Source organism: Ranitomeya variabilis, chromosome 6, assembly GCF_051348905.1.
Source record: "Ranitomeya variabilis isolate aRanVar5 chromosome 6, aRanVar5.hap1, whole genome shotgun sequence".
NCBI classification, from domain to species: Eukaryota; Metazoa; Chordata; class Amphibia; order Anura; family Dendrobatidae; genus Ranitomeya; species Ranitomeya variabilis.
This window is the reverse complement of record NC_135237.1, coordinates 155,852,282-155,870,865: the sequence shown is the minus strand read 5'-3', so window position 1 is coordinate 155,870,865 and position 18,584 is coordinate 155,852,282. Positions and strand designations below refer to the sequence as shown.

The 18,584-nt window shown below is 44.4% G+C and overlaps 1 protein-coding gene across 10 annotated transcripts in view; it reads right to left on the bottom strand.

Moving 5' to 3' along the window:
• Window positions 1-18,584, bottom strand: part of TPK1 (thiamin pyrophosphokinase 1) — an 854,031-nt gene that overhangs the window by 780,548 nt on the left and 54,899 nt on the right. The window lies entirely within an intron of this gene.

Below are 18,584 nucleotides of genomic sequence, written 5' to 3'. Positions count from 1 at the left end.
GTTTCAGCCGCGCATGCGTGGTCAAAAATGGCGGACGCGACGCAAGTCTATGGATAAAAAACGCATCCTGCGGGCAACTTTGCAGGATGCGCTTTTTCTCCAAAACGACGCATTGCGACGTACGTCACACAACACTAGTGTGAAAGTAGCCTGAGAGATTACAGCAGACTGACAATGTTCTGAGAAGAAGGCTGCAGGAGGTGTTTGCAATGATACAACTGCTGCACTCTACAGAGCAGGTTCAGAGATCACAGAGGACAGCAGGGCTGTGGTGTCATTAAATGTCTCACAGGACAAAGTCTGTTCTAAGCTTCTCAAGGGACTGACACAGTCTGCTTATGATTGGACAACCTCATATAAAAGGTAAAAGTACACCCCCAAGAAAGGATTCCATTATGCTCCCTTGGCTGAAATGGAAAATAGAATATAAATAGTGATGAGCGAATATACTCGTTACTCGAGATTTCCCGAGCACGCTCGGGTGTCCTCTGAGTATTTTTTAGTGCTCGGAGTTTTAGTTTTTAGTGCCTCAGCGGAATCATTTACATCTGTTAGCCAGCATAAGTACATGTGGGGGTTGCCTGGTTGTTAGGGAATCCCCACATGTACTTATGCTGGCTGGTAGATGTAAATCATTCAGCTGCAGTGCTAAAAACTAAAACTTCGAGCACTAAAAAATACTCGGAGGTCACCCGAGCGTGCCTGGGAAATCTCGAGTAACGAGTATATTCGCTCATCACTAATTATAAACCTTGTTAGCAAAGATCTCCGAAATGAAGATGAGAGATTAAAAAATAAATGCGTACTTACTATCCCATGATTTAACCTAAGATAAAAACAAAATAAGCAAATACCCTGTAGTAAGTAATTCAATAGTAAGAGTACACGCAAATAACACAAGGTACGTAGTTAACACTATTGTGATTAACAAAGTGTAAAAGCCGTTCCACTGTGACAAGGTGTACCCAATCAGGACGGTACCTAACTTTTGTAATTCACCTATGTGTCGGCAGACATACAAATAGATAAGTGCAGAGGAGGATTGGGTACACTAGTCCATGAGCCGGGCCAGATATCGGTACCACCCGGAGTGACTAATTTTCTTTGGTATTTTTAGGTAGATGCATGTCTGTAGTTTATTTTTTGATATGATAGCCCTTACATATACGTAGCTTATTAACCCCTTCAGCCCTAGGCCTATTTGTACCCAAGTGCCTAAGCCAATCTGACCTGTGCCACTTCATGGGCTAATAACTTTGGAACGCTTTCACCTATCCAAGCCATTCTGAGATTGTTTTCTCGTGACATATTGTACTTCACGTCAGTGCTAAATGGGAGTCAATATATTTTACCTTTCTATATAAAAAAATGCTAAATATTCGGAAATTTTGGAAAAATCGGCAATTTTTTAACTTTGAAATTCTCTGCTTTTTACAAAAATACTGATACCCCCCATAATAGTTATTAATTTACACTCCCCACATGTTTACTTCATATTGGCATCATTTTGAAAATGAAACCTTATTGTTTTACGACGTAATAGGGCTTATAGTTTTATGCGCAATTTTTCACATTTACAGCAAAACCCACTTTTCAAAGGACCAAGTCACTTCTGAAGTCACTTTAAGGGGCTTACATAACAGAAACCACCCATAAATTACCCCATTTTGCAAACTACACCCCTCAAGCTGTTCAAAACTCATTTTTAAAAACTGTTAACCCTTTAGGTGTTCCACAGGAATTTTAGCAGAATGAAGGCGAAATTTCAAAATTTCATTTTTTTTCCAGATATTACATTGTAATCCAATTTTACCTGCAACCTAGCAAGGGTTAACGGCAAACCCAAACTTGGTTACCCTAATTCTGCAGTTTATAGAAACACCCCACATGTACTCGTAAACTAAAGTATGGGCACACAGCACAGCTCAACACGGAAGGAGCGCTATGTGGTTTTTGGGTGGCGGATTCACTGGAAGAAATCTAGGGGGCCATGTCACATTTGAAGGCTGCCTGAGGTACCCCCACAGTGGAAACCCCAAAAAGTGACCCTATTTTGGAAACTACACCCCCAAGGAATCTTTTAGGGGGTATAGTGACCACTTTGACCCAACCAGTGTTTCACAGTAGTTGGAAACACTTGGTTGAGAAAATGGAAAAAGTGCATTTTTTACATGAAGGTGTCATTTTAGGCTCATTTTTTTATTTTTAAGAGGTGTACCAGCAAAAAATGCACCCCACTATTTGTTCACCAATCTCTCCCGAACACAACAACACCCGATATGTTGTCGTACACTGCAGTATTGGGGAACGGCAGGCCTCGGAAGGGAAGGAGCGCCAAATGACTTTTGGAGTGCAAATTTTACTGGAAGAAATCTAGGGGGCTATGTCACATAGCATAAAAGAAGCATAACTCTGACAGAATTAATGCTACCGATATACAATGTTGGGCAGCGGGGAGAGCCACCCAGGATTGAGACTTCGAATGTTAACACTACCAAGGAGGTCCAGGATTCAAAAACCAAAAACCATATCTGGCTTCTGGCTAGAATGTCAGACCATGAGGATCAGACCACCAGCAGTTGGACTGGGTTCAACATAAAAATCCGCAGCGACATTGTAGTGGCCCAGGACACTGTAAGCTACCTGCCCACTATCAATGCTCCTGCAACAGCCATGTCCACTGTGAATGAAGTCTTGGAGCAAACACATGCCATCATGCAGACCCTGAAGCTTAACAGAATTGTGTGTGTGTTTGATCAAGCACTCTATGCCAAAGCTGCCGAGGTTATCTGGAAACAGGAGAAGTTCAAGAACATTATAATTAGAATGGGTGTCTTCCACACAATCTGTAATCTCCTCTCTATCATAGGGAACAGATTTCAGGATGCAGGCCTTAGAGATCTGTGTGTTGAATCCGGTGTAATCGCTGAAGGATCAGTGTCTGGAGTGATGGACGGCCGGAGGTACAACAGAGCAGTGAGACTACACAAGCTGGTCTATGAAGCACTTATGAGGCTTGCATGGAAAAACTTCCTTCCATGGCTAGAAGAAAACCATGCAAGGGACCTTCACCATCTGGATGAAACACTGAAGAACATCACAAACTTTCGCATCAGTGTGTCGCAGGGATCCTTCGAAAAGCTCTTGGATAATGAATCTTGCACACTTACCCTGAAGCTCTTTCAAGTTTATCTTGAGACCCTCAGAAATGAACAACTCTCAGCATTCTGGATGTCATACTTGGACATGGTCGAGACCATGCTGGCCCTGGTTCGAGCTTCAAGAGAAGGCAACTGGATGCTTCACCTAGGAGCAATCCGACAGATGATACCATGGTGTTTTGCCTATGACAAGGTCAACTATGCCCGATACCTAACCTATTACTATGCCACAATGTCTCGGCTGCCCATAGAACACCCAGAGGTCCATGAATACTTCATGCAAGGTGGCTTTTCGGTCCAGATCGGTAGCAAGAATCCTTTTGGACGAATTCCTGTGGACCAGACCATTGAAGAGACAATCAACAAAGACACCCAGACACCAGGGGGCACAAAAGGCTTCAGCCTCAAAGTTGGAGCTGTTTCCAGGTTCTACCTGACATCAGAGTACCGCAGTATGTACTTGAGGCAGCTGAGGGCCCTGGTAGGCCAACAATATACTGACTTCAGCCATTCAGACCTACAGGTGTCTAGGATTAGAAGAGATGAAGCCGATGTCCAATCTTTCGTTCAACTGCTGGAGACAGGTTGGGTGAACCCCTTCAACAAAGAGCATAATGGTGAACTTATCAGTTTGTCAACAGCGACTGTAGCACCACCAGATGTAGCCAAAGACCTTCAAGGGGCATACAGTATAGGAGAGGATGCATATCAAACATTCAAGGATGAGCGTTTGGGTACCGATAAGCCAACTACATTGTTTCATGACAAGATGACGAAGAACAAACTTAAAACGTTCTCTAACATCCAAATGAAGACACGCAGACAAGGTCTTGGCAAGGAGGTAATTTTGAAGGCTGACAGAAACCTATTTGGCCAGATGATACTTGTAGCTGAGAACAGAAAGCTACAAATGAGTGATGTCTTGACTCATCCCCTGGGTCCATTGCCATGGGCACTTGCCAATGGTGATGGGTCTATCCGCAAGACCAACAAGGCTGCCCTCGCAAGGGAGTTGGAGAGGAATGCTCGTCCTGCAGAAGTGATCCCCGAGCCCTCTGCAACCATCATTGATGGGATGAGCCTGGTTCAGAAACTGAAGGGAAACAATGCAACATTTGGCCAGCTAGCAGGCACAGCAATGAGTCGCGCTATCCATGAGGGTGCTAAGAGCAAGCGCATTGATATTGTCTTTGACGTCTACAAGGAGACATCCATCAAAGATACAGAAAGAGTCAACAGATATGAAGGCACAGGGATCCATTTCAAGAACATTCAACATGGGCACAACATCCAGCAGTGGAAAAAGCTTCTAAGTAGTTCCTCCAACAAGGCAAGTCTCATAAAGTTTCTGGTAGAAGAATGGAAGGCGAAACACCACAGGGAGAAGCTTGAGGAGAAGGAGCTGTATGTCACATGTGAGCAGCTCTGCTTTAAGATCACCAAAGAACAGTGGGAAGAGGCTGCTGACCTTAAGTCAAATCAAGAAGAAGCAGACACACGCCTCCTTCTCCATGCTCTTCATGCAGCAGAATCTGGTTACAAGTCGGTCATCATCACTTCGGAGGATACTGATGTCATGGTCCTGTGTCTGGGCATGTGCCACAAAATCCCATCCCACCTGTTCCAGAAATGCGGTACACAGAACCGGACAAGATTCCTGGATATCACCACTCTGAGCCGAACATTGGGAGGCAGCGTATGTGATTCATTGATTGGTATGCATGCATTTACAGGCTGTGACACCGTCAGTGCATTCGCTGGCCGTGGGAAGATGACGACACTCAAGCAGTTGAAGATGAACAAGACATACCAGGATGCCTTTCAGGAAGTTGGTCGTTCATGGGAAGTGTCTACCGAACTTTTTGAGAAGTTACAGGAAATCACCTGCCACATGTACCTGCCAACTACCCAAACAACTGAGGTAAACAGGCTCCGTTATCAGCTGTTCTGTGCCAGACGTGGAGTGGTAGAGTCAAGTCAACTCCCTCCTTGCCAGGACTGCCTTTTCATGCATGCACTGCGTGCAAACTACCAGGCTGCGATCTGGAGGAGAAGTCTGCAGAGCCAGCCATGGGTTGCAAACCCAACAGACTGCGGTTGGATGATAGATAACGACGGAAAGCTTGTTGTCAAGTGGATGCAAGGGGCACCAGCACCAGAAGCTATTATACAGCTACTGTCCTGCAAGTGTGTGCGGTCATGTGAACTTCCTCAGTGTACTTGCCTCAGCAATGGCCTGAAGTGCACAGACATGTGCAGATTACAGACATGCCAGAACAAGGGTACTGAAGACGAGCCAGTAGAACAACAGTCAGATTCAGAGTCCGATGTTGAAGATATTATGGAGTAACATATATATATATATATATATATATATATATATATATATATATATATATATATATATATATATATGCACATGACATGTTCAGTGTGTATTTACATAACTTGGATTAAATTTTGTTACAAATACTACATCTAGTCACTCCGGGTGGTACCGATATCGTCATATTTGGTTCTTGGCTCATGCTAAAATTCCTGTGGAACACCTAAAGGGTTAACAGTTTTTAAAAATGAGTTTTGAACAGCTTGAGGGGTGTAGTTTGCAAAATGGGGTAATTTATGGGTGGTTTCTGTTATGTAAGCCCCTTAAAGTGACTTCAGAAGTGACTTGGTCCTTTGAAAAGTGGGTTTTGCTGTAAATGTGAAAAATTGCGCATAAAACTATAAGCCCTATTACGTCGTAAAACAATAAGGTTTCATTTTCAAAATGATGCCAATATGAAGTAAACATGTGGGGAGTGTAAATTAATAACTATTATGGGGGGTATCAGTATTTTTGTAAAAAGCAGAGAATTTCAAAGTTAAAAAATTGCCGATTTTTCCAAAATTTCCGAATATTTAGCATTTTTTTATATAGAAAGGTAAAATATATTGACTCCCATTTAGCACTGACGTGAAGTACAATATGTCACGAGAAAACAATCTCAGAATGGCTTGGATAGGTGAAAGCGTTCCAAAGTTATTAGCCCATGAAGTGGCACAGGTCAGATTGGCTTAGGCACTTGGGTACAAATAGGCCTAGGGCTGAAGGGGTTAATAAGCTACGTATATGTAAGGGCTATCATATCAAAAAATAAACTACAGACATGCATCTACCTAAAAATACCAAAGAGAATTAGTCACTCCGCTTGGTACCGATATCGTCAAATTTGGTTCTTGGCTCATGGACTACACCTTGTTGCTGTGGGATGGCCTTTACGCTTTTTTTTTTTTAAATGAAAATAGTGCTAACTTAGCACCCTACTTTATTTACATGTACTATTACTATTCACTAACTTTTGATAGGGTATTTGCTCATTTCGTTTTTATCTTAGGTTCTATCTGTAAAATGGGCACAGTGTGAATAACCACCTTTACACTGGACTTATACCAACATGTGCCCTGGCCTATTTTGGGAGTTCTGTTTCAGTTTTTCTGTACTTACTGTAAACAGGGGCTTGGCTTCCCCTTCTTGGGCTGTTAATTTTGTTTTATAGCTTCACATGGACGGGAACTGGGACATGATCTAAGGCTACTTTCACACTTGCGTTTACCTGATCTGCGGCAGGCTGCGGACTTCCTCCGTGAAGCCCCGCCCTCGGCCGCTAGCTCCGCCTACTTCTGCATGCAGCCGGCATGCGACCTCCGTACCTATCTTTAATATTAGGTACGCAGGCCGTGCGGCTGTATGCGGATGCTGCCGCATGCGTCGTTTTGACGATGCGGCGACCAGTGTAGGACGCAGCCTGTAGCATTTTTTTTTTCCGCATCGTCAAAACGACGCATGCGGCAGCATCCGCATACAGCCGCACGACCTGCGTACCTAATGTTAAAGATAGGTACGGAGGTCGCATGCTGGCCGCATGCAGAAGTAGGCGGAGCAAGCGGCGGAGGTGCGGCCGAGGGCGGGGCTTCACGGAGGAAGTCCGCAGCCTGCCGCAGATCAGGTAAACGCAAGTGTGAAAGTAGCCTTACTCAGCTCTTTTCTATTTGGATGTCTGCTGACACACAGTAAGGTGATCTACAAGAATGTCCATATTTTTTGGACTACAAGACGCACTTTTTACCTCCAAAATGTGGAGAAAAAAATATGGGTGCATCTTATAGTCCGGGAAATGGCAGAGCAGCGGGTCACAGGAGTCTGGCGCTAGCGGTTGCGGCTATCTCCTACTCCTGTGCTTGCTGCTAAAGAGAAATAAATACTCACTGCATTCCACGCCCATGGGCGTGGAGTGTAGTGAATATTAATTTCTGTTTAATAGCGGACACACTGTTAGCCGCAGCTGCCAACTTCCTGCAGCTGCTGGCTTTCGCGTGTTCCCACTACTTAAGGCAATGAATATTCACTTATTACCAGGATGGGGATGAGGGGGCCCATGCATACCAGGATGGGGAAGAGGGGGCCATGCATATCAGGATGGTGAAGAGGGGGCCATGCATACCCAGATGGGGAATAGGGAGTCCATGCATACCAGGATTGGGGACATATATATACTATATACCAGGATAGGGGATATTAGTGCAGAATTGACCCCATTTTTTTCTTAGGACCTAGGTGCGTCTTATGGTCCGGGGCATCTTATAGTCTTAAAAATATGGTAGGTACTGGTCCGATTAGCTACACCTTGTCACGGTGCAATGGCTTTTACACTTTTTTTTAATCAAAACAGAGTTACTGCATTTTTTTGACTATAAGACACACTTTTTACCTCCAAAAATGTGGAGAAAAATGGTGCATGCGTCGATAGTCCGGATGTTTCCGCTCTGGCTGTGGATGGGGATGGGGATGTGGGGGAGCGGCAGCGGCGGAGCAGCAGGTAACAGGAGCTATGAGTAGGCTGCTGCGGCTAACTCCTGTGCCTGCTGCTAAAGAGAAATGAAATGAATATTCACTGCACTCGACAACCATGGGAGTGGAAAGCAGTTAATATTCATTGCTCTTTAATAGCGGATACACTGATAGCCACAGCTGCCGACCTTTCACATGTGCCAGCTACTTAAGGGAATGAATAGTCACTACTCTCCACTCCCATAGGTGTGGAGAGAAGTGAATAATCATTGATCTTTAATAGCGGGCACAGGAGCATCAGCCGCTGGCTCCTGCAGCTGTTGGGCGATCACGCGTGCCTGCTATTAAAGAGAGTGAATATTCACTGCTGTCAGTGAATATTCATTCCCTTTAGTAGTGGGCACACATGAGAGGTGTGGGGGGCAGTGAGTATTCTGGCAGCTGTCCTCTGCTTGTAGGCAGCGCATGACGTCAGTGCCATGCACTGCTTACTAGCATAAATCAGCTGATGGCATCAGAACAAGAAGGTGCAAGGGACCACAGGAAGTTAAGTAGAATGCTTTTTTTCTTTTACATTTTTCTGATGGGGCTATGCATACTAGGATAGGGATTATGGGGTCATGCATACCAGGATAGGGATGAGGGGCTCCCCATGCCTGGATAGGGATGAGGGGGCCCCCCATGCCTGGATAGGGATTAGGGGGCCCTGCATACCTGGATGGGGATGAGGGGGTCCTGCATGCCTGGATAGGGATGAGGGGGCCCTGCATGCCAGGCTAGGGATGAGGGGGCCCTGCATACCAGGCTAGGGATGAGGGGGCACTGCATGCCAGGATAGGGATGAGGGGGTCCTGCATGCCTGGATAGGGATTAGGGGGCCCTGCATACCTGGATGGGGATGAGGGGGTCCTGCATGCCTGGATAGGGATGAGGGGGCCCTGCATGCCAGGCTAGGGATGAGGGGGCCCTGCATACCAGGCTAGGGATGAGGGGGCCCTGCATGCCAGGATAGGGATGAGGGGGCCCTGCATGCCAGCTAGGGATGAGGGGGCCCTGCATACCAGGCTAGGGATGAGGGGGCCCTGCATGCCAGGATAGGGATGAGGGGGTCCTGCATGCTAGGATAGGGATGAAGAGGCCCTGCATGCCAGGATAGGGATGAGGAGGCCCTGCATGCCACGATAGGGATGAGGAGGCTATGCATACAAGGGTAGGGATGAGGGGGCCAATGCTTACCAGGATAGGGATGATGGGGCCATGCAGACCAGGATACGATGAGAGGGCTATGTATACCATGATAGGGATGAGGGGGCCATGCATACTATGATGGGGATGAAGGGATCATGTATACCTGGATGTGGGAGATATATATACACCAGGATAGGGGATATTATACAGAATTGACCACATTTTGCTTCATTTTTTTTTCTAATTTCCTCCTCTAAAACCTACCATAGGTGCTTCTTATGGTCCGACGCATCCTAAAGTACGAATATTACGGTAATTAAGTACCCCATTTTATTCACATGTACTATTACTATCCACTTACAGTATTTATTACAGGGTATTTGTCTGCTGACACACATTGAGGTTAATTACAAGAGTTAGTTACTGTCCCGATTGGATACACCATATTAGCTGTGGGAAGGCTTTTTTTAATCAAATAGTGTTAAAGGGAATCTGTTACTACAAAAATAGTATATGAGCTAAGGCCACTGGCATCAGGGGCTTATCTGCAGCATTCTGTAATGCTGTAGATAAGCCCCCGATGTAACCTGAAAGGTAAGAAACACAGGTTATATTATACTCACCCAGGGGTGGTCCCGGTCCGGTTCGGGTCCGATGGGTGTCGTGGTCCGGCGCCTCCCATCTTCATGCGATGACGTCCTCTTCTTGTCTTCCTGCTGCGGCTCCTGCACAGCCGTACTTTGTCTGCCCTGTTGAGGACAGAGCAAAGAACTGCAGTGTGCAGGGAAAGGTCAGTACGGCTGTGCAGGAGCAGCAGCAGGAAGACAAGAAGAAGACGTCATCACATGAAGATGGGAGGCGCCGGACCAGGACACCCATCGGATCCGAACCGGTCAGGGACTGCCGATGGGTGAGTAGAATATAATCTGTTTTTCTTACATTTCAGGTTACATAGGGGGCTTATCTACAGCATTACAGAATGCTATAGAATAATAAAGTTGTCTCAAACATTTTGCATGCATGGAACATAATTTCAGTATTATATCCACAGCAAACTCATTGCAAGTGTCACCTGCATGTATTTCAGGACCCTAATCGGGATAACTGCCAAAACTACATATATAAATCATCACAAGAACGCAGTCAAATAGTCCCATAAAATATATACTGCACAAACAAACCATTTGTTGCAGTATATGGGGATATTGATCCTTTGACTTATATGGCCATTGGTCTTTTATATACAGGTCCTTCTCAAAAAATTAGCATATAGTGTTAAATTTCATTATTTACCATAATGTAATGATTACAATTAAACTTTCATATATTATAGATTCATTATCCACCAACTGAAATTTGTCAGGTCTTTTATTGTTTTAATACTGATGATTTTGGCATACAACTCCTGATAACCCAAAAAACCTGTCTCAATAAATTAGCATATTTCACCCGTCCAATCAAATAAAAGTGTTTTTTAATAACAAACAAAAAAAACATCAAATAATAATGTTCAGTTATGCACTCAATACTTGGTCGGGAATCCTTTGGCAGAAATGACTGCTTCAATGCGGCGTGGCATGGAGGCAATCAGCCTGTGACACTGCTGAGATGTTATGGAGGCCCAAGATGCTTCAATAGCGGCCTTAAGCTCATCCAGAGTGTTGGGTCTTGCGTCTCTCAACTTTCTCTTCACAATATCCCACAGATTCTCTATGGGGTTCAGGTCAGGAGAGTTGGCAGGCCAATTGAGCACAGTAATACCATGGTCAGTAAACCATTTACCAGTGGTTTTGGCACTGTGAGCAGGTGCCAGGTCCTGCTGAAAAATGAAATCTTCATCTCCATAAAGCATTTCAGCCGATGGAAGCATGAAGTGCTCCAAAATCTCCTGATAGCTAGCTGCATTGACCCTGCCCTTGATGAAACACAGTGGACCAACACCAGCAGCTGACATGGCACCCCACACCATCACTGACTGTGGGTACTTGACACTGGACTTCAGGCATTTTGGCATTTCCTTCTCCCCAGTCTTCCTCCAGACTCTGGCACCTTGATTTCCGAATGACATGCAAAATTTGCTTTCATCAGAAAAAAGTACTTGGGACCACTTAGCAACAGTCCAGTGCTGCTTCTCTGTAGCCCAGGTCAGGCGCTTCTGCCGCTGTTTATGGTTCAAAAGTGGCTTTACCTGGGGAATGCGGCACCTGTAGCCCATTTCCTGCACACGCCTGTGCACGGTGGCTCTGGATGTTTCCACACCAGACTCAGTCCACTGCTTCCTCAGGTTCCCCAAGGTCTGGAATCGGTCCTTCTCCACAATCTTCCTCAGGGTCCGGTCACCTCTTCTCGTTGTACAGCGTTTTCTGCCACATTTTTGCCTTCCAACAGACTTACCATTGAGGTGCCTTGATACAGCACTCTGGGAACAGCCTATTTGTTGAGAAATTTCTTTCTGGGTCTTACCCTCTTGCTTGAGGGTGTCAATGATGGCCTTCTTGACATCTGTCAGGTCGCTAGTCTTACCCATGATGGGGGTTTTGAGTAATGAACCAGGCAGGGAGTTTTTAAAAGCCTCAGGTATCTTTTGCATGTGTTTAGAGTTAATTAGTTGATTCAGAAGATTAGGGTAATAGGTCGTTTAGAGAACCTTTTCTTGATATGCTAATTTATTGAGACAGGTTTTTTGGGTTATCAGGAGTTGTATGCCAAAATCATCAGTATTAAAACAATAAAAGACCTGACAAATTTCAGTTGGTGGATAATGAATCTATAATATATGAAAGTTTAATTGTAATCATTACATTATGGTAAATAATGAAATTTAACACTATATGCTAATTTTTTGAGAAGGACCTGTATTATACCAATGGTATGTTAGTGCAGTGATGCGGCCTTGGAGTCCTTGGGCAACTTGTACCGCCACGTAGTGCTTTACCTCCCCCAATTGTGGTCCCTTAATCTGTTCCTTTTTTGATTAAATGTTTTATTGGATATTGAATAAATGTATATATTTTATGGGACTATTTGACTGCTTTCTTGTGATGATTTATATATTATAGGATTACAGAATGCTGTAGATAAGCCCCTGATGCCGGTCGCCTTAGCTCATATACGATTTTTGAGGTGACAGATTCCCTTTAACTAAATACCCCACATTATCTACATGTACTATTACTATTCATCTACTTATTACAGGGTATTTGCTCATTTTGTTTTTATCTTAGGTTCTGTTAAATGGCCACAGTGTGAATACACACCTTTGCATTGCACTCAGAGCAACATGTGCTCATTTTATAAAAGGCATACCGTATATACTCGAGTATAAGCCGAAATTTTCAGCCCATTTTTTTAGGCTAAAAGTGCCCCTCTCGGCTTGTACTCGAGTCATTTTCCCAGGTGGTCGGCGGGGGAGCGGCAGGAGTGGCGGCTGTCACATCATATTCACCTGCTCCCGGCGTGGTCTCTGCACTACCCTGCTTCTCCGATGGTCTCCAGCGCCCGCAGCTCTTCCTGTGTTCAGCGGTCACGTGGTACTGGTCATTAAAGTAATGAATATGGACGCGACTCCACTCCCATATGCGTGGAGAGCATATTCATTACTTTAATGAGTGGTATCATGTGACTGCTGCTGCCGGCGTGCGCCGGAGACCATCAGATAAGTAGGGACTTGCAGAGACGCGTCAGGTGGGGGCGAGTATGATGGGGAGGGTGAGCCATGCGATATTTACCTGTCCCCGTTCCACCGCAGGGCTCTGTCTTCCGCGTCCTCTGGCTGTGACATTCAGGTTAGAGGGCACAATGACGTGGTTAGTGCGTGCCATCTGCCTGAACAGTCACTGCAGAGACCTGGAAGACAGCTGCACGTGGCAGTGGAACGGGGACAGGTGAGTATCGCAAGTGCCGGTGTCCTGAGCCAGCGGCGACTCCAGCACCTGGCCCCCATGGCACACCTGTGTCCCCGCCTGCTCAGGCCCCCGGTGTCCAGAGATGAGAGGCGAGTATGTCATTTTTATTTTTTTTTAATCGAAGCAGCAGCATATGGGGCATATTATTCTATGGAGCAGCATATGGGGCATATTATTCTATGGAGCATCTTATGGGGCCATCAATCTTTGTGTAGCATTATATGGGGCCATAAACCTTTATGGAGCATTATATGGGGCATAATATGCTATGGAGCATCTTATGGGGTCATCAACCTTTGTGCAGCATTATATGGGGCATAATATTCTATGGAGCATTTTATGGGGCCATCAACCTTCATGGAGCAGGGAGGGGCATGGCCTGGAGTGAGATGAGCAGACGTGCGCTCATACAGCTCCCGCACAGAATCTAGCCAGGACATACTTTGACACTTAGAAATGCTTCATTACCTCCCTACTGTGAGGCTCAAAGTGCGTTGACCCTGTTACATCCTCTGGAAAGCTCCTATATCATCCATGACAGGCAGAAAAGGCCTCAGAAAGAATGCCGGGAATCCGGACAAGACGGCCCAAGATGGCACCCATGCTGCTGGTGAGGTGGAGGAGGGGCAGGCCCGAGGTGAGAGCAGGAGGCTGGATGCTGTGAGTAAATTGCAGCGCTTTGCCAGGAGCACAGGAGGGCAAAAGACTCAAGCTGAAGGTGGAGGAAGAGACGTGTGTACATCTCAGAGGTATGAGAATGGAGAGGAGGAAACTGAGCGGGGGGAGGAGGACGACAGTGAAAGTGAAGATGGGATTCAGAGTGGCTCTCAGGGAAGTGACACAGGACATGGCTAGGTGTCTGCAGAGTTGCTGCGGGGGAAGAAGGGAGAACTGTTTTTGCCGGAGGAGCTGACCTTAAAGGACGGTTTTCGCGCCATAATACACTGTGACTCCTCTATCAGCAACATGGTGACACAGCTAGACAGCATCCAAGCTACTGTGACTTAAATGCAGCACACTATACATGTGGTGAAGGAGAGAGTGGGATAAGTTGAAAAAAGAGTCAGCTCTGCGGAGGACTATATAGTAGGAGCTGAGAAGGAATATAAACAAATGGCACTGGCCCTTACTGCTGATCAGCCCAAACCAGATGACCTGGAAAATAGGCCTCGGCGCAATAACTTGCGATTGGTCAGTGTGCCGGAAAAAATTGCGGGCAATACCCCTACGGAATTCTTTGAGAAATGGCTCTTGGAAAAGATGGGTGCTGATAAGCTGTCGCGGTTCTATGCCATTGAAGAAGCTCACAGGGTTCCCACACGTCCCCTCCCCACTGGACGCCCACCACGGACTGTAATAGCTAAAGTGCTCCATTACCGGGACAGAGATACCATCTTGAGGCTTGCTAGAGATCACCTAGACCTTGTGATTAATGGTTCTGCAATTTCTATTTTTCCGGATTATTCTATCGAAGTGCAAAAGCAGAGAGCCAGGTTTATTGATATCAAGAAAAGGTTACGGGAAATTGGTGTGATATATTCCATGTTATACCCTGTTAAGCTGCGAATCGTAACTGCAAATAAAGTTCAAATTTTCTCTGATGCCAAGGATGCTCTCAGATGGCTTGACTATAATGAGAAACAACTACGGTTGGAAAAGGAGAGTCTCTGCAGACTGAAGGTTTCATGAACTGGGCATCTGTTTACCTAATGGACACTTCCGGTGGACTCTTGAGAGGTTCTTTGCGGCGATATACTATGTTCATTTTTGTTCACAAGTTTAGGACATAGTGGATCCTTGCATTGGAGGATCTAATGCGAGACTGGATATGGCGAGGTTGAGGTCGGATAAGGATAATATACGCGTGGTTTTTTTTCCAATACAGGAAAATATATTTGGTTTTCTTTGTTACAATTTTCTTTGTTCAGGGGTTAGTTGTTGGGGGAGTGGGGGTGGAGGGTAATGGGGATGGTTTATGTCATGCTTCTTATTCAGGTCATTTACATGTTGTTGCACATTTTATGTCATATGCAAGTCTGAGTATCAATGTTGGGTGAAGTGAAAATTATGAATTGGAATGTTAGAAGCCTGGCAGCTGATGTTAAAAAACAAGCAATTTTTCAGTTTTTGCGTGCAGCGAAACCAGCTATAATATGCTTGCAGGAGACCCATATGGTCCCAGACAGGATTCACACCCTGAATGGGCGTTGGATACAAGAGAGGTATCATGCTACGTACTCTGCCTATTCGAGGGGAGTAAGTATATTGATATGTAAGGGAATGAGGTTTGAAAACCTCAACGTGATCATTTACTCGCAAGGGCGGTAAGTGTGTCTATTGTGCAAACTTAATAGTAGGCCTTTACTGCTCATATCTGTGTATGTTCTGCCACCGTATAATAATGAATAGTTTTTGAAAATACTTGAAATTATTGTGGGCTTCCCTGGAGTCCCATACTTGGTGGTGGGTGATCTCAATAATGTACCTGACTCTCATTGGGATAGCGGTAGGGGAGAGGACATAAAACAGGGGGGTAACTGTACTCCGTTTGGTGCTTTGTTGAGAGAAACATCTATGATTGATCTCTGGAGGGTCCGTAACATCGGGGTGCGTAGATTCTCGTGCTTCTCAGCGACTTTTTCTCCTTTTGGAGGATCGATTTGGCGTTAGGGAATGACAAGATGCTAAGACTCGTGACAGATGTGGGGTATTTGATTAGAACGGTGTCTGACCATTCTCTAGTGTATGTTGTACTTGGTGAGCAGGGTCAGATAATGAATAACAAACCCCCTTGGCGACTAAACCCCTTTTGGCTGCAGTTAATCGATATGGGAGGTAATCTAGAGAAAGAGCTCCAAGAGCTCTTCAGGGTTAATAGTGGTACGGCCCATGAAGGAATTGTTTGGGAGGCCATGAAAGCTTTCATTAGGGGGCTTTGTATTAAGAGAATATCTTGGGTTCAGACGCCGTCCTTACGGATGGCAGAATGAAAAAAGATGTTCCAAACTATGCAATACTTTGAAGAAGGAGAGAGAGACGGTCATCTCCTGGCCCTAGTGGCTGCTGCTTATGGGCATCAACCTTTGTGCAGTATTATATGGGGCATAATATTCTATTGAGCATCTTATGGGGCCATCAACCTTTATGGAGCAGCATATGGGGCATAATATGCTATGGAGAATCTTATGGGGCCATCAACCTTTGTGCAGCATTATATGGGGCATAATATTCTATGGAGCATCTTACGGGGCCATCAATCATTGTGCAGCATTATATGGGGCATATTATTCTATGGAGCATCTTATGGGGCCATCATTAACCTTTTATGCAGCATTATATGGGCCATATTTTAATATGGAACATCTTATGGGGCCCATCATGAACTGTATGGAGCATTATATGGGGCTCCTGATTCAATATGGATATTCAAAAACACAACCTACCAATGTCTCAATTTATTTTACTTTTATTGGTATCTATTTTTATTTTTGAAATTTACCAGTAGCTGCTGCATTCCCACCCTAGGCTTATACTCGAGTCAATAAGTTTTCCCAGTTTTTTGTGGCAAAATTAGGGGTCTCGGCTTATACTCGAGAATATACGGTATTTATTTAGTAGAGTCATGCCTGGGGAATTGAACTTGCTCACTGCTGACCTGTAGGTTTGTGTCATTGAGGTGCTATTAACAATACCTACAATGTGTGTTCCCCACAGCCTTAATTGTGTTAATCAAAAAACTGGAATATAATGTATTATGCTTGTTTACTTCGAGCCGACATAATCTCCAGTGCTTTACAGACATTATCACTCACTGTCCCAACTGGACTTCACAAGCTAAGGCATTATTTTAGATACAATTAGGGTGTTTATTTGAATAGAATTCCCACATAAAATCCAACAAATTGTCTACAAACTTAAGTTTCAAATTATTGGATTTATCTATTGATTCCCTTTTTTATTTTTATGCTTCATACCTAATGAATCTTGTATTCAATTACATTTCGTTCATGCATCTTTATTTTCGGCAGGTAAAATGGGTTCTGTCTTTATTAGGGGAGTTTTTCCTGACTTGTAATTGAGTTTATCAAGTTCTTCAAACAAGCTACAATTAGAAGCCAAAGCACACATTTTTCAGGTAAGATATAATTAGTAAAGGAGCTGAATAAGATTACCGTAATAAGGGTCTGCTTCTTTGATATACTCCATTCTTGTACATAGGCCAAGTCTTGTATTGATGCATGCCCCACTTCAACTGAGGTTTTTTGATACAAGCTAATTTTTAGAAAAGAATAACTACTAGGAGCTTTTGAGCCTTTTGCTACACCAAATATTGTTTAGCACTATATAATACAATTCTTAACATTCAAGGAAGAAAAAAAATTGCTTTGCTCAGTATAAAAAGCAGGTGGGGAGAGGAGAAGGAAGGAGTATAGATATCCTTTGAATTGCAGAGAATACGCACTGTAAAATATTCATGACAACTTTGGTATAAGGGGGAGGAAATAAAAAAAGAAATGTGATCAGAGGGATATTTATTCAATTTCACTATAAAGAACATTTTCCAGCTTGAACTGAAATTTTGGGATGACTGACCAATGTTATGGCCAATGTTGTCAAATCAATGATGACATTTTTATTCTATAAGAAATCATTTCAGCTACGAAGCATTAAATATTTTGTAGAAGTTCAGTAACCTAAAAAGCAAAAATGCTAATGAACACTGTGTCGACAAACTAGTGAATTTATTTTCAAACATTTGCCAGTGTTAGATAGAACCAATGATCTCCTGTGGAGTTGTGCTACAGTGTAAACAGAAATAAAGAATGTGCTCAATTTGCGCTGCTAATGAAAAGGAAATGCAGGCTTTTTTTCTTGGTAGAGATGAAAACAAATGCGTTCGTTATAAAGATATTTTCTACATAATAAGTACAAAGCTAGTCCACAATCAAACTATAAAAACAAGATGTATTAGTGGAGATATATGAATACCACTACAATACACTAACAGTACGTTAGTCTTTACACCAGTGCCGCATGCTACATAATAGTCAACAGGACATAGGCTCAAACAATTAAAGGATGTCAGTCTCCGCCAAAAAGCGTTTTAAATCGCTATACAGTGTTATAGAAGACTTAGCCTCTGTAATAACCATACTGGTTACACTGGTACAGTGCCGTGAAAACAACTTTAAATTCATGTGCAAATGAGGAGTCTTCGGTGCACGGTTATGTCTTCTTAGGCTACTTTCACACTAGCGTTGGGTTCGGCCCGTCGCTGTGCATCGGGCCGACGTTCCCAACGCTAGCGTTGTCTCCGCCGCACAACGGGGGCAGCGGATGCATTTTTCCAGCGCATCCGCTGCCCCATTGTGAGGTGCGGGGAGGTGGGGGCGGAGTTCCGGCCGCGCATGCGCGGTCGGAAAAAGCGGACCGTCGTGAGCAAAAAACGTTACATGTAGCGTTTTTTGCTCCCGACGGCCCACCACTGCACGACGCATC